The sequence below is a fragment of the Phocoena sinus genome, chromosome 2, assembly GCF_008692025.1.
Source record: "Phocoena sinus isolate mPhoSin1 chromosome 2, mPhoSin1.pri, whole genome shotgun sequence".
NCBI lineage: Eukaryota > Metazoa > Chordata > Mammalia > Artiodactyla > Phocoenidae > Phocoena > Phocoena sinus.
The window spans coordinates 49,125,910-49,140,681 of record NC_045764.1 but is presented as its reverse complement, the minus strand read 5'-3'; positions in this window follow the sequence as shown (position 1 = coordinate 49,140,681).

The window sequence follows — 14,772 nt, the reverse complement described above, 5'->3', positions numbered from 1 at the left end:
ATTTAATTCAAATTCACAACCCGGTATGAAAAATATTTTTGATGGAGTGAGGGCAAGGGTGGTTACTGGTACTTTTCAAGTTCCTGCACGAAGGCCGTTTCCTGCTTTGCTATATGTGGCCTAAGCACAGAGCAGATTATGGCCAAGGATATGCAGCTTTGAGGGGTGTGGGCTTTGCAGAAAGATGGATCCACACTCTTGCTCTGTACTTACGGCAGTTCTGAGAACTTGGGGGTAACAAGCTGCCTCCTCTGTAAAATGCAGGGAATAAGCCTAAACTTCCAAGGTGTACTTGAGGATAGCATTGATGAAGAGGAAAATGTGATATTGTGAAATCAAGGTGACCTGCCCAGGGGGTACATAAAAAGTATTGAAGTAAAGTCGATTCAAATGAAACAAAACAAAACAAAAAAAATGTGCCTTTTGATGGATATCTAATAGCTACATTATTAAGATGTAACTCTTAATTCCTTTCATTTATACACATGCTCTCTTTTTCTTTTATTCATTAATAAATGTTCCATACACAGCATCTGCTGGCTTGTGAATACCATGGAAGAACTGGTGATAATCTCACATCTCTGAACTTGGTTCAGAGGTAAGAAAGACAACTGGCTTGATAATTTCCAGAGGACATTGGTTTGGATTTCCCTTGCCTGGGAAGGTCACTTTGTTGCCTCTCCACATGTGTGTGTGGTTTCTCCGAGTCCCTTGCACAGAAGTGGTCAGCAGAGCAGAAAGTCACACTCTGATGAGAGGAGGGTTCAGTTTTATATTTGGTTTCACTTCTGGTCTGTGCGATGTTCCTCAGAAGTTTCTTAAACTTGCTGGCAAACTGTCTTTTGTCCCTCTAAATAGGCCCACCACCACATGGGGCGCTTTGTTGGTTCACAAACAGGAGATGGAGAAGGACTCCACAGGACACAGAGCTGAGGAAAGGTCCAGATGTCCGTAGTAGTAGTAGACTTGTCCAGGTCTGCTTGCTGGGGTGCTGGGACAGACGGTGGCTTCTGGGGTCCCTTGCCTCTGCCACATTGGTCAGAATTCAGCTCTGTGTTGATGACACTCACTGTCACCCATGGACTACATTTCCTTAACCGTCAAGGCTCTTGCTTCTTTCCTCCTCTCTTCTCAGTGCTTTCCTTTCACACTCGCTTCCTGATCAGTAATCTATACAGGTATGGAATTTAGAGTTAGAAAGCCTGGTTTTAAAATCAGCTTAATTGCTATTTCTTCTTCTCAGATCTTTGTCACAATATTTCACTTCCCTAAGCCTAGAACGCTTTTATCCATAAAAGGGAAAGAGCAACATCTGACCTGGTCCTGGTGTGTGTAAAGATGATGTGATTAAATGAGGTAGTGTCTCTGAAACCTCTTTGTAACTTGTGAGTGCTTCCCAAATGTGAGCAATCGTTTGTATGTTCCTGGTGGGTCATGAGTGGTCAGACATGTGGACTGGTCAGAGTGTTTCAAGAAAGTGCAGAAAGGAAGTGGACAGATAGATTTAAGCAGTTGGCACTGAGCTATGTGTTCTAGGTGCAGAGGAGGGGACCTTAAAGATTTTCCAGAATCATGCCCATTTTATAGATGAGGACACTGAGGCCAGAAGGGTGAAGGGCTAGGCTTAGCTCCCAGACTTCCTTCCCTACCTTCATGATTTTAACTGAATTTATTGTCATCTGCAACTATTTCATCTATGGGTTTGTTTATTGTTTATCTGCTCTCACCTCCCTCACACCCCACTCCAGTACTACCCAGATTGTCAGGCCCCTGGGAGCCACAACCTGATCGACTGGTTCATCTCTGTGTGCCCAGAGTTGTGGGCAGTGCTGGCACAGAACTGGGCCTGACGGAGAAGTGCCCAATGATGTGATGTGTGATGTGTCCAATCCCTCTGTTGATTCCTAGTTTAGAGGTTCTGCTGGTTCCTCTACCTCTCCCCATTTCAGGGGTGGAATGTGTACCCTGGAAAAGTCCTTCTGGGTTGCCCTCTCTTTCTTTTGGCCCTTGGGAATCTCTGAGAAAGAAATCTTCATCAGAGACTTAGCTGTCATTTCCCACCCACTTCTAGGAAATTAATAGGCACAGAGGTTGCTTGTAGGTAAAGAACCTACTCATATGGAAAGTGTGAGAGAAGTGAACTCCATAATGTCATGGATCGGGCTGTGTGTTTGTGATTAGGTTTCAATGACTGGGTGAGTGACTGCCCCATAGAAGAGCCTGGATAATGTCTGCTGAAAGAGTGAGGGAATGAATGAATGGCTTCTTAAGAATATTGATAAACTGGGAACACGACTGCAAGATGATCGTTGGAATGACACTGAGATTGCCCCTCAATACTCTGAAAGAGGGGGGATGAGGGCAGTGAGATGACAAGAGGACATGGAGTGCTTTCTTCTGTTACTAGAAGTCAGAATATCTGGTTGGGAAGTTTTCATGAAGATGGGGGTGGGGCAAGGAAGCAAGTGCAGCTGCGGTGGGGATGAACAGGCCATCACTGAAACCATAAATATGCCATGGACCCATGCTGTGATGCTGACAGATGCCCTCCCTGCAAGGTTCAGATGGGAGAGACTGCCAAGTCCAGATTTTAAATTAGATTCACCTGAGCCCAGTCAGGGAACTGTCATCCTTCTGATGGAATGGAAAGGGGAGGGGGCCGAACAGAAGGAAATCTTTGTAGCTGAGCCTACCTGACTTTCCTCAGTGGGAGACATGAATCCTGTTTCATGTCAAGGAGAGGTAGTTAAAATGCAGACTGCTCACTCCTGTTCTCAGAATTCGGGAGGTGTGGTTCATGCCTGTAGACCACTCATCTTCCCTTCCTTTGATCTATCACTTGATGTGGAAAAAGGCTTTTATGTGTGATTCCTATATAATGGGTAATTTAGTCTATCCCATTACGAAAAAGTGGTGAGCCTAGTTCTAGTACATTTGCTTCAGTTATTCTTTAAAGTATCTAGTAACGTATTATTCTCATGTGCTTTAAGTAGCCTGAACACTTTTTCTCAGTTGTTTAGAGTATAATTCGGGGGCTCCTTTTAGCCAGTTTAAAACTAGTAAGTTGCACGTTAAAAAATAAAATAAAACAAGGATGAAGGCACGTACTCTGCCAGTGTGCACATTTGTGTAAGAGAGGGGATGCCAAGGGAATATATTGACACAGCAACCAAATAGGACTTGACTTATGTATCACTGAAATTAGCATATCATCATGTATGCTAACTTTCAGGTCCATTTCTGATCGTTTAATGCAATGACCCATACTTAAAAAAATACCCTCCCTCCGTTCAAAGCCTGAACATTGTATTTCTGAATTACCTTTCTCAGCTGGTCAAATAAGAGTCCTAAACTAGTTTAAAAGGAGTCAACTATAGAAGTCTAGCTTTGAGGCTCAGGCACAATCCTGTCTGAATGAAGTGGCTGCCTGTAGAAAAGTTCAAGTTCATCAAATTCATGTGAGCCATAGCAAATCAAGACTAGTAACTCTTGATTCACAAACCACATGTCTGCTCTTTATTTTTAAATGATTTGAAACTTTCAAGGTTGAGGAAAAAGCCTTTCTTCATGCTTGCGTTTCTCAGAGGAAATTCTCTTCAAGACTGATATTTCTCCAAGAAAGAATGTACTTAAAAAATAATTGGCCAAATTGCCCTTTAAAATATCATTTCAACCCTTTGAAATAGATACTATGACTTCTCTTCTAGAGGGCTTAAAAAAGCGGAGAATGAAATGCAACACGAACTTTTGAGTTTGGGCTTTGGTTGAAGAAACATGAGGATCTTGGATGCCCCCCTTGGGAGGGGCCTTCCAAGATCTAACAGGATGGAGGAGGTTTCGATTTCTTACCTCACTGAGGAAAGGGGGTAAACGAGTAATTTCTAAATAATTCAGAGTATAATTGATTCTGTGGTTTATGGGCTTCCTACTCCAAAGTAGAGCTATGCTCAACGAGTCACTTTATGGACCAATTTGTAGTGGTGTTGAGGTGGCAGAATCTGTGAACAGGCCAGAGCTCAGAGTGAACTTAGAATACATGTGCAGGGTATAAAACGTTTGTGGAGCACTGTGGGCAAGAGGAAACCTTAGCTACTGGGAAGAGGCATGGTAAGGCCACCACATAACCTTTTCTGTTTCAATGCTAAAAAGTTCTCTTTCAGAGCAAAATATTTCAAGCTTTCCATATGCCTTCTTCTTCCTTAAAGGATAATAAACACTTTTAAACATTTTTACCTCTTACAACATACCATTCTGTGCTTCTGAATGTCACTTTTTACACTGTAACCTAAAAATATCAGTAACATGGCAGAATACTTGAGACAGGTACACGTCCTTCCTCTGTCTCTCTCTCTTTCTTCCAGGCAGGACATGGATGTTCTTATTTCTAGAGAGGCAGGGCAGAGAGAAGCTCATCAAAGCTATGGTACTTGGTGTCCCAGAGAGGGAGGGAAGGATGGTTCCCAATCTGGTATAGGTATTCAGGTCAACTGGTGTTGAAGCAGCTGAGACCCTTGAACTGCTCAGTGGTAGCCCTCTGGAAAGGAGATGGAGCTCAGAGAAGGATGAAGGTAGCATCTGACTAGACTCTGGGCTTGCCTGCCTGGTGACCACTCGAGGTCCGCCCCTGAAAGCAGCCAGAGGTGGATCGCGGGGCACCTTGCAGTCTTCAACCATGATGATATTAGTTGTGCTCAGTATAGTTTTAGAGATTAGAAGCTTTTCTCCTCTTTCCATGGAGCCAAGTTAGTTCCATGGATTCTGGAGTGAACCTGGGAGAGGGAACATGGCCCAAATAGTGGCAGAATTTCCTTGTAAGCCAGTTATATGGGGGAGAGGATAACTTTTAGGTCCACAAATTCTTTAACATTTCTCCTTTCAAAAAGTACAGTTTATTTCCTTCCTCTTGAGTGCCTCACTTCCAATGAATAGTCTATGGCAGAAGTGATGGATGTCACTTCCAATGTTAGGTTATAAAAAGACAGTGGCTTCTATCTTGGATGTGTTGCCCCTTGCCTTCTCTCTAACTGCCAGAGAGGAATTGATGTTGTCTGCCAATAGCCATGTGAGTGCCAATAATCTCCTAAGTTACATAAATCACCTCTGCCATATGCTATTCATTAGAAATGGGAGCTTCCCTGGTGGCGCAGTGGTTGAGAGTCCGCCTGCCGATGCAGGGGACACGGGTTCGTGCCCCGGTCCGGGAAGATCCCACACGCCGTGGAGCGGCTGGGCCCGTGAGCCATGGCCACTGAGCCTGCACGTCCGGAGCCTGTGCTCCGCAATGGGAAAGGCCACAACAGTGAGAGGCCCACTTACCGCAAAAAAAAAAAAAAAAAAAAGACTCATTAGAGCCAGCCCACACTCAAAGGAAGGGTGTATATATGAGTTGGGGGACCACTGGAGGCTACCCTATAGGCCACCACAAGTACCAATTTAGCTTCAAAACTATATTTTAAGGATGAGGACAACTTTTCCTTCTATAGATTGGCTTGCTCTAGTATTGAGAGAATTTGCTGAAGAGATATCCTTGGTATAGTGTTTTATGGAAACATCAAAATAAGAAGCAAAACCCTGATTCCTTGTCAGGTCACAGTATCTGCTGGATGATGTGTGGAGAGCACTGTCCAAAGCCTGATGTGAGTCATTCCTCCCTAACAAACCAGGTCTTATGAATAATCTCTACATCAGAGCTTCTTAAACCTGGGCAGGTCCAGCATTAAGTCACTTCACATTGACTCCAGAATCAGCACTTTGGCTTGGGAATGTGGCCCGAGGCATGCTTTCCACAGTGATAGGATTGTTCTCAAGAGTCAAGGAAGACACAGATTGCCCAGATTAAAATCATCCACTCAGGGAAATAGTCACTTTAATGACATCTATGGAACTTAAAAATGAAAACCTAGTATTGATTGTTTTCTGATTTGCAGTACAAACACAGAGAGAGAAAAATAAGATTGAAACAAAACAGTAACAAAAACAGGAACATTCTGCTACCAGGCTAATGATAACTTTTCAGCACAGAATCCATTCTAGTGCCTATCAGTTAGAGAATGAGAGAGACAGAGAGAGAGAGAGAGAGAGAGAGAGAGAGAGAGAATCTGACTGATATACTAGGATTCTGCAGTTACCAGCCCTTAGAAACAGCAAAAAGATGAGAGGATATATTGGGGCTCACAAGAGGCTGGATTTGCTGAGTCCTTCCGCTCCTGATGGGCAAGGACTCCATAACTATAAAGCTCCTTGGAGACACTGGATGTGTCTTGTTGATGTAAGTTTTGTCCCAGATCCCTGACTATATAGGGCTTTTTGAATGAATTTATGTATCCCTGAATCAGTGAACAAAACATTCTAACATTGTGCCAGGTTTTGAATGAGCTACTGCAATGTGGGTTAAAGCTTCCTCTTTGTACCAGCTGAGGAAACATAGACATATTAACTAAACTCCCTTCTATACAGTGCATATAAGACTGGTAGTATTGGTTCTGTAGGGTCTAAAAGTATAAACACAGGAAAGTCATTAGACACTACTTGGCATTCAGTAGATGCTCAATAAATGTTTGTGCCTCAGGCATGGTAAGAAAATGAATGATATCAACTTCTTTTTTAACATTAAATTTGTGTTTATTTTTTTATATAATTTTTAAAGGTTATACTCCCTTTACAGTTATTACAAAATATTGGCTGTATTCCCAGTGTTGTACAGAACATCCTTGTAGTCTATTTTACACCCAATAATTTGTATCTCTTACTTCCCCTATCCCTATATTGCCCCCTCTCCTCTCCCCTATCCACATTGGTAACCACTAGTTGTTCTCTATATCTGTGAATCTGCTTCTTTTTTGTTATATTCACTGGTTTGTTGTATTTTTTAGATTCCACATATAAGTGATATCATACAGTATTTGTTTTACTCTGTCTGACTTATATCACTTAGCATAATGACCTCCAAGTTCATCCATGTTGCTGCAAATGGCAAAGTTTCATTCTTTTTTATAGCTGAGTAATATTCCACTGTATGTATGCATGTATATATATATATATATATATATATATATATATATATATATATATACCACCTCTTCTTTTTTTTTTAACATCTTTATTGGGGTAAAATTGCTTTACAATGGTGTGTTAGTTTCTACTTTATAATAAAGTGAATCAGTTATACATGTACATATGGTCCCATATCTCTTCCTTCTTGCATCTCCCTCCCAACCCTCCATATCCCACCCCTCTAGGTGGTCACAAAGCACCCAGCTGATCTCCCTGTGCTATGTGGCTGCTTCCCACTAGCTATCTATTTTACATTTGGTAGTGTATATATGTCCATGCCACTCTCTCACTTTGTCCCAGCTTACCCTTCCCCCTCCCTGTGTCCTCAAGTCCATTCTCTGCATCTGCATCTTTACTCCTGTCCTGCCCCTAGGTTTTTCAGACCGTTTTCTTTTTTTTTTAGATTCCATATATGTTAGCATACATATATGGTATGGTATTTGTTTTTCTCTTTCTGACTTACTTCACTCTGTATGACAGACTCCAAGTCCATCCACCTCACTACAAACAACTCAGTTTCGTTTCTTTTTATGGCTGAGTAATATTCCATCGTATATATATATATGCCACATCTTTATCCAGTCATCTGTGGATGGACACAGGTTACTTCCATGTCCTGGCTATTGTAAATAGAGCTGCAATGAACATTGTGGTACATGACTTTTTTTTTTTTTTTTTTCGGTATGCGGGTCTCTCACTGTTGTGGCCTCACCCATTGCGGAGCACAGGCTCTGGATGCGCAGGCTCAACGGCCATGGCTCACGGGCCCAGCCGCTCCACGGCATGTGGGATCTTCCCGGACTGGGGCACGAACCCGTGTCCCCTGCATCGGCAGGCGGACTCTCAACCACTGCGCCACCAGGGAAGCCCTACATGACTCTTTTTGAATTATGGTTTTCTCAGAGATACCACCTCTTCTTTATCCATTCATCTATTGATGGACACTTAGGTTGTTTCCATACCTAAGTGGTAATTGTAAATAATGCTGTTCTGAACATTGGGGTGCATATATCTTTTCAAATTAGTGTTTTCGTTATTTATAGGATGTATACCCAGGAGTTGAATTGCTGGGTCATGTGGTAAGTAGTTCTATTTTTATTTTTTTGAGAGACTTCTATACTGTTTTCCACAGTGGCTGCACCAATTTTCATTCCTACCAACAGTGTACGAGGGTTCCCTTTTCTCCATATCCTCGCCAACACTTGCTATTTGTGTTCTTTTTGATGATGGCCATTCTAAGGAGTGTGATGTGATATCTCATTGTGATTTTAATTTCTGTTTCCCTGATAATTAGTGATGTTGAGCATCTTTCCATGTGCCCATCATTGCATATGGTTTACCCTTTATGACTTTATTGTGCTTGTAGGAGTGCTGCTTTTTCTCTGACTGGAAGCCACTGAAAGCCACTTCCTGTGTCACATCATTCCTGATACCTCAGTGCCTGGTTGAGTAGTTTGCACAGTGACTATTCAAGTTAAAAACAAACAACACAAAAAGAGTTGATTGAGTGAAAGAAGGTCTACATTCAAATCCTGGTTTGAATTCCTCTGTGACCAAGAGGTTTAATACTTCTGGGCCTCCTTTTTCTCACTTATACAGGATTTTGTTTTTTAAATCAGCCTTTCAGGGTTGCAATGGAAAATGAATATGTTGAAGTACCTAGCATGGTGTCTGGTATATAGTAGGTTCATAAGAAATTTTAGTTTCCCTCCTTCCTTTTACGGCAAGAATCCCTCAGCTATGCTCAGCCTCTTGATGGCCCTGGTGATGTCTCTTGTTCAGGTAGTCTCTCTAAGTCCCAAGGGGCATGTGAGTGAAGGCACCAGATTAAATGTACATGAGGCACAAGAGCCAGCCCTGTAAACCCACCTTCCCCTATTTTTCCTTCCTTCTCTCCCCTGTCCCTCCTGCCTGCCTTCCTTCCTCTCAAAGGTACCTACCCAGTTGATTATATCAGATTATATGTACCCAGACTGAGGGTCATACTTCACTCTGGACTGGGAGAAGAGTCTGCATCAACCAAACATATGGATTGAGAGGACGGTCAAAATCAGGGTGCACGGGTGGGGCTGGAAACAGTGTAAACCAGGGTGATTTTTAGCTAGAAAAGAGAAATGGATGGTGAGCTGGCCTAGGGAGGCATGTCAGTTACAGGTGTGATCCCTTCTAGAAGCAGCTGGAGAAATCAGTAGGGCCCAGTTAGAAAGGGTTTGGGATTCTGCTTTAGGAAGTTTGGACTCTATCACACGGCAGTCAGTAGAGCTCAGTTGTTGGAGATGGCAGAGGTGGGATAATGGGAGAGGACACTGGACTAGAAGGAGAGACTATGGGTATTTATAAAGGCATGGAGGCTGGTGCAACTATATTTTCATTTTTCAAAAAACACTACATTTGATGGTTATCTATCTTGGGCTGCTGTAACAAAATGGCATAGGCTGGGTGGCTTAAATAGTGAACATTTATTTCTCATAGTCCTAGAGGCTGAGAAGTCCAAGGTCAGGGTACGAACATGGTTGGGCTCTGGTAACACCTCTCTTAGTGATTTACAGATAGCCTCTTATCCCTGTATCCTCACACGGCCTTTCTTGGGTGCATGCACCTCTTCCTCTTCTTATAAGGGCACTAATACCATTATGAGGAATCCCTCATGACCTCATCTAAACCTAACAGCTTCTCAAAGGCCCCAGCTCCAAACACCATCACATCATGGGTTAAGGCTTCAAGATAGAAATGTAGGCGAACACAGATATTTGGTCCATTACAATGGTGGTACAAAAATGGACTCAGACTCTTCATGTTTTCCCCCTCAATACAGAGGGTCAAATTAGACTACAAAAGTTGTCAATTTTAAAATTTGTTATCATTTGTTAAGTGCAGTTGGAGCCCCATGTAACACAGACTATTTAGTGGGTTTGGGAAAAGACAAGATATAATGTCTGCATTTATAACCCTCAATATTTTGAAGATTAGAATGTTTTTATCCTGGAAGAGGAGTCTTGGGTTCTTATTTTTCACTACAATTTCTTACTGCTATCCCATTAAACAGGTAACCCATCCATCAAATATTATAACTTTCAGCATTCCTCAGTATCCATATTGGTGTCTACTGTATATCACTGTAGAGACCCGAGAATTCTAGAAAAGAAAGACTCATGTTCAAAATACTCTAGTGATTTATGCAACACACGTGCTCCTTGAAATCACTCCGAATCTGATCACCGCATTTTTAGAAGTAAGCATCTTCTTTTGAAGTCATTGTCTTTAATTGAAATAAAAAAAGAATGGGTTTTTAAGCACGAAAAAAATGAAAAATGGTGACTTTTCTTCCTGCATTTTCCCAAGAGGTTTAAACATTGTTTTAGGGCTTGGCTTATGGGTCCTGCACATTTTGCAGAGTTCACAGCTGTTTAGGTTTAAAAGGTAATTGCATTTAATTATCAGTGTCAGATAAAATACACACAGCTACTCTGGCCCACGTGGAAACACAGTGAAGAGGAGAGTGAAGCTGGCCACAGAAAAGCTACACTTGAAGACACAGCTCTAACTCTTTTGAAAAGAAGTTCCTTGCCGTGAGACTTCTCCAAATGCTTACCAGAAGAAATTATGGTAGAGACTCTGGATATGAAGAATGTTGGAAGAGTGGAAGATTGATGTGTCAATTCTCAGGTTTATTTTGATAAATTGTACTGTATCAATATTAAAAATCGAATAAATATAACTCTTTAAAGAGGGGGATGCTCTAATTTTACTGTTTCAGAGAAGAGTTTTGGCAAAAAGTCAGAATGTGCATTAAAAACACACTTTCAAGAAGTCTAATAAATAAAAGTCTTTGAATTATGGTTTCCCAGTGAAAGTTACTTTAAATCACTTTGATAAAGAATTTAAATTAGACCTTTAAATAAGAAAGGCAACTTTTCCTTAACTTATTATTTATAGATCGTTTGAAAATAAAATCTATGCAAGCTGATTTCTCCTTCCATTCTTTATAAGGCAAATAAATATATTGTCAAATTTTAACAGCACATGTGGTTAGCCAGAGACTGTCTTCATTAAAAGGGAGGAGGCGAAGGCTAGCTGGCATTTACTGAGCACTTAGAGCTGGGTGCTGTGTGAAATGGTTTATGTACACTGTGTCATTTAATCTCTCATGAAGAAGTTAAGCAAACAGGCCCTGGATCCAGAATGCTGTGTGACCTTGAGCAAATTACTTATCCTCACTGTGCCTTAATTGTCTCACCTATCGATGGGGCCAGTAATAGTATCCGACTAATAGGGTTATTGGGAGGTTAATTGAGTTTGGACTTGCAAAGTGCTTAGCCCTGTGCCTGGTACATAGAGAGTGTCAATAAATGCTAACTTCTAGTGTAGTTGTCCTCATTTTTCCTTGGCTTAGATGACTAAGAGACTTTCCCTTAAGTACATATCTGGTTAGGGACAGAGCCTGGACTCAAACCCTGGGTGCCAATTGTATCTGGGGACATCCTCAGAGTTGTGCACATTCAGAATAAGCTCTTCACCACCTTCATTTCAGACTCCGTTGTGCTTTCGTTCATTCATTGCATTATATTTTATATATATGTATGTATGTTATATATCTATAGTATGTAATATATAATATAGTATATACATAAATTACGGTATATTATAATACAGTATATTATATAATAAATTATATGGTAATATGTAATATGTTCCATATATAATATGATGCATAGTATAAAATATATTTTATCTTATAATACACTACTGTATTATATAGTAATATTGTATATGACTATACAATATATTACAAGGTAAAATATATTTTATATTATGTATTACATTACATATAATACATATTATATATTTACTATATAATTTTATCATGTACTATATTACAAAATGTAGTATATACACTATATATTATATAATATCCATGCATGCATATGTATACATGCACATACATGTATGCGTGTACAAATACGCACACATACACAGATACCTATACATATATGCACTGAGGACTTACTCTATGCCACGCACTAGGGATAAATGTGGCAAGAAAGACCCTGTCCTAGGGGACTGGGTTACAATTGAACAGGGAAGACAAGATGCACCCAAAATTACAAGAAAGCGTGTTAGCTGTTATGATTGAGGGAAATGAAGGTTGCAAATAGGGCACATAATGACGATGGAGTGGGCAGCTACTTGCTGTGCGATGAATGGCAATCTGGCTCTATTTTCATTAGACTAAGGTAGAATTTCAGTTTACTAGAACACCCTATTTCCTAAATATTTTGGATAATTGAGCTATCACTGAAACAACCACAAAGATCAAAAATGGTCAAGATGATGCTCAAAGAAAAGTTTATGTTGACTGCATGCAGCTTGGTAAAGTAGGACGAAGATGTGCTCCAGTCAGCCACACTTGGGTTAGGATCCTGTCTTTACCGCTTATCGGTTGAGTGATTTTACTAAGACATTTAACTTGTCTAAAACGCAGTTCTTATCTCTTTAAAAGGGAAACAATGTTTCTTTCATAGGATGTGTGTGTTTCAATGCTCCCTGCCCCTAGCTTCATCCCTGAGGTAGAGTGTCCTTGTCCCTGACACATGTGCAGGTGAAAACTGTCCAGGCACTGAATAGGTCAGGGGTCAGGATCCTGGTCCCTGGATACTTTAATGCTGAGTAACTTGCCATAGCACGAACGACTTGGTGACTGTCCGTTCTTTGCATAGTTTCTTGATGAAAAGTCTAAGCTTTGGGTGGGATAAGAAAACACTCAGGGATTTTAGAATTTGCGATTCATTACTGGGAGTTCATCGGTATAACCTCCCGTAAGTCAACTTGTGGGTCGGCTCTGAACCCTCTGAGGGCTGTAGAGTTTGGGGCCACTTCCTTGGCTAGTTTAGGATCAGTCTGTCCTTCCCTTTGTATGCTCAAAGTGAGTCCCGAATTCCATCTGTAACCTCCAAATCCTGCTTCTCTCTTTAGAAAATAACATTCTGCCCTGAGGAAACATTTTATGACTTGGTAGCGTTTGGCGGATGACGTTTCAAAATGAATTAGAGTTTAGTTTTGTGCTCAGTGGCTCCCCTAGGTGTTGATTTGAAAGGCACCAGACTCAAAATATTCACTGGGGAGAGGCACATGGGACTTTCCCATTTCTCTTCTGAATCTATCATCTAAAAAGCCTTGCTGGGGAACTTTTGCAGCCACTGCACGCCTTCTTACATCCCTGGATGCCCACAATGGCAGGGAAGGGTGGGCTGGGGATTTATAAATGCTTCTGATATAAACTCTCCACCCTCTCCTATGTAGGCACAGGAACACATATTTCGTGGGAAATGTATTTGCTAAACACTGTTTAAAACTATTTAAAAATCAATTTTTATTTACAAAAATGCTGTCTAGTGTCACTGAGGCTTAGAACCAGCCCTTTAGTCGTTCAAACATAATAGCAAAATACACCAAAGAAAATGACTTCTCCATTCCTTTCAACATTCATCTTCAGTCAGATGCCAAGGGCCATCATTTTTCATATTAAGGTAATGTACATTTGTTCATATCTCCAGCACCCAAGGAACACGAAACTGCATCCTTGATGAAGAAATTGTATTTCTCTGCAAGAGGAAAGGCACAGAGAAAGACAGTTAAATATCAGGAACAATCACATTCAAAAGCCCATCTGAAATGAAAAATATGCCACAAAATGCGACATTCTTAACTTCATCGCTACCAAGTAGTTTTTAATTAGATTAACTGTCATTTGGTACACTGAGCTGGAAACTTCATTTTCATGCAATAAGGTGTGAGGTTGGTTGCTTCTCTTGCCAGGGACTGATCTTGGGGTTTAAGGAGCTGCAGGAAGATGTATAGCCATAAGATTACTGCAGCGGCAGAAAAATAAATAAATAAAAAATAAAATCTCAAAAGCCTTCAAGTGTCTGCGCTTCCTCCACAAACCCACTTGTAGATTGAATTAAGACATTCCTCCCAGCTCAGTTCCCCAATCTTCAAATGCTTCTCACTAAACTGCTTGAGATCTTAGCCCTTCTAAGAAATGAATCATATTTTCTCTGTCGTACTTGATTGCTGTTGACTACTAATTCACCCTGTATTGATCTCAAGTCCATATTTCTTACTGTTTAGATGGGGAATTATCTCACGCTTTTAAAATGCTGCCAAGTTTCAGAGGTCCTTACAATGGCAGTACCCAAAGGCTAAGTTCATCCTGGTGAAGCTTGGAAGGATTGGGCACTTAGGCATAACTCTTTGCTCCTTAATTTCTTGTGCCTTCTTTGGTCTGTTGGTCAAGAGGACCTGTTATTTGGGGGGAGGGAAAGGAGACATGGTGCTTGAGAAGGAGTGAAAGTAGGTTTATAAAAAGATGCCATCTCTATGGAGAAGCTTGCCAAGTTGCCTTATTCTTACATTTTTCTCTAGTTCTGGAAACTCGAATGAGAACTTTATGAAAAAGGCTCCCTGGTAGAGAGATATTTTTTTTACCTTGTCTGAAATGCAGACAATGTGACAAAGGGAAGACTTAAAATTACCATTTTTTCCTCATTAGAAATATAATATCCATTCATTATAGAGAATGTGGACCACTTAGGAAAGCATAAATAAGCAAATACAACAGATCCACAGCCTCACCTCTCAGAGGTTGCTGTATTGTTAGCCTCTGTATAGTGTTCAAGAATGCAGGGGCTTCCCTGGTGGCGCAGTGGTTGAGAGCCT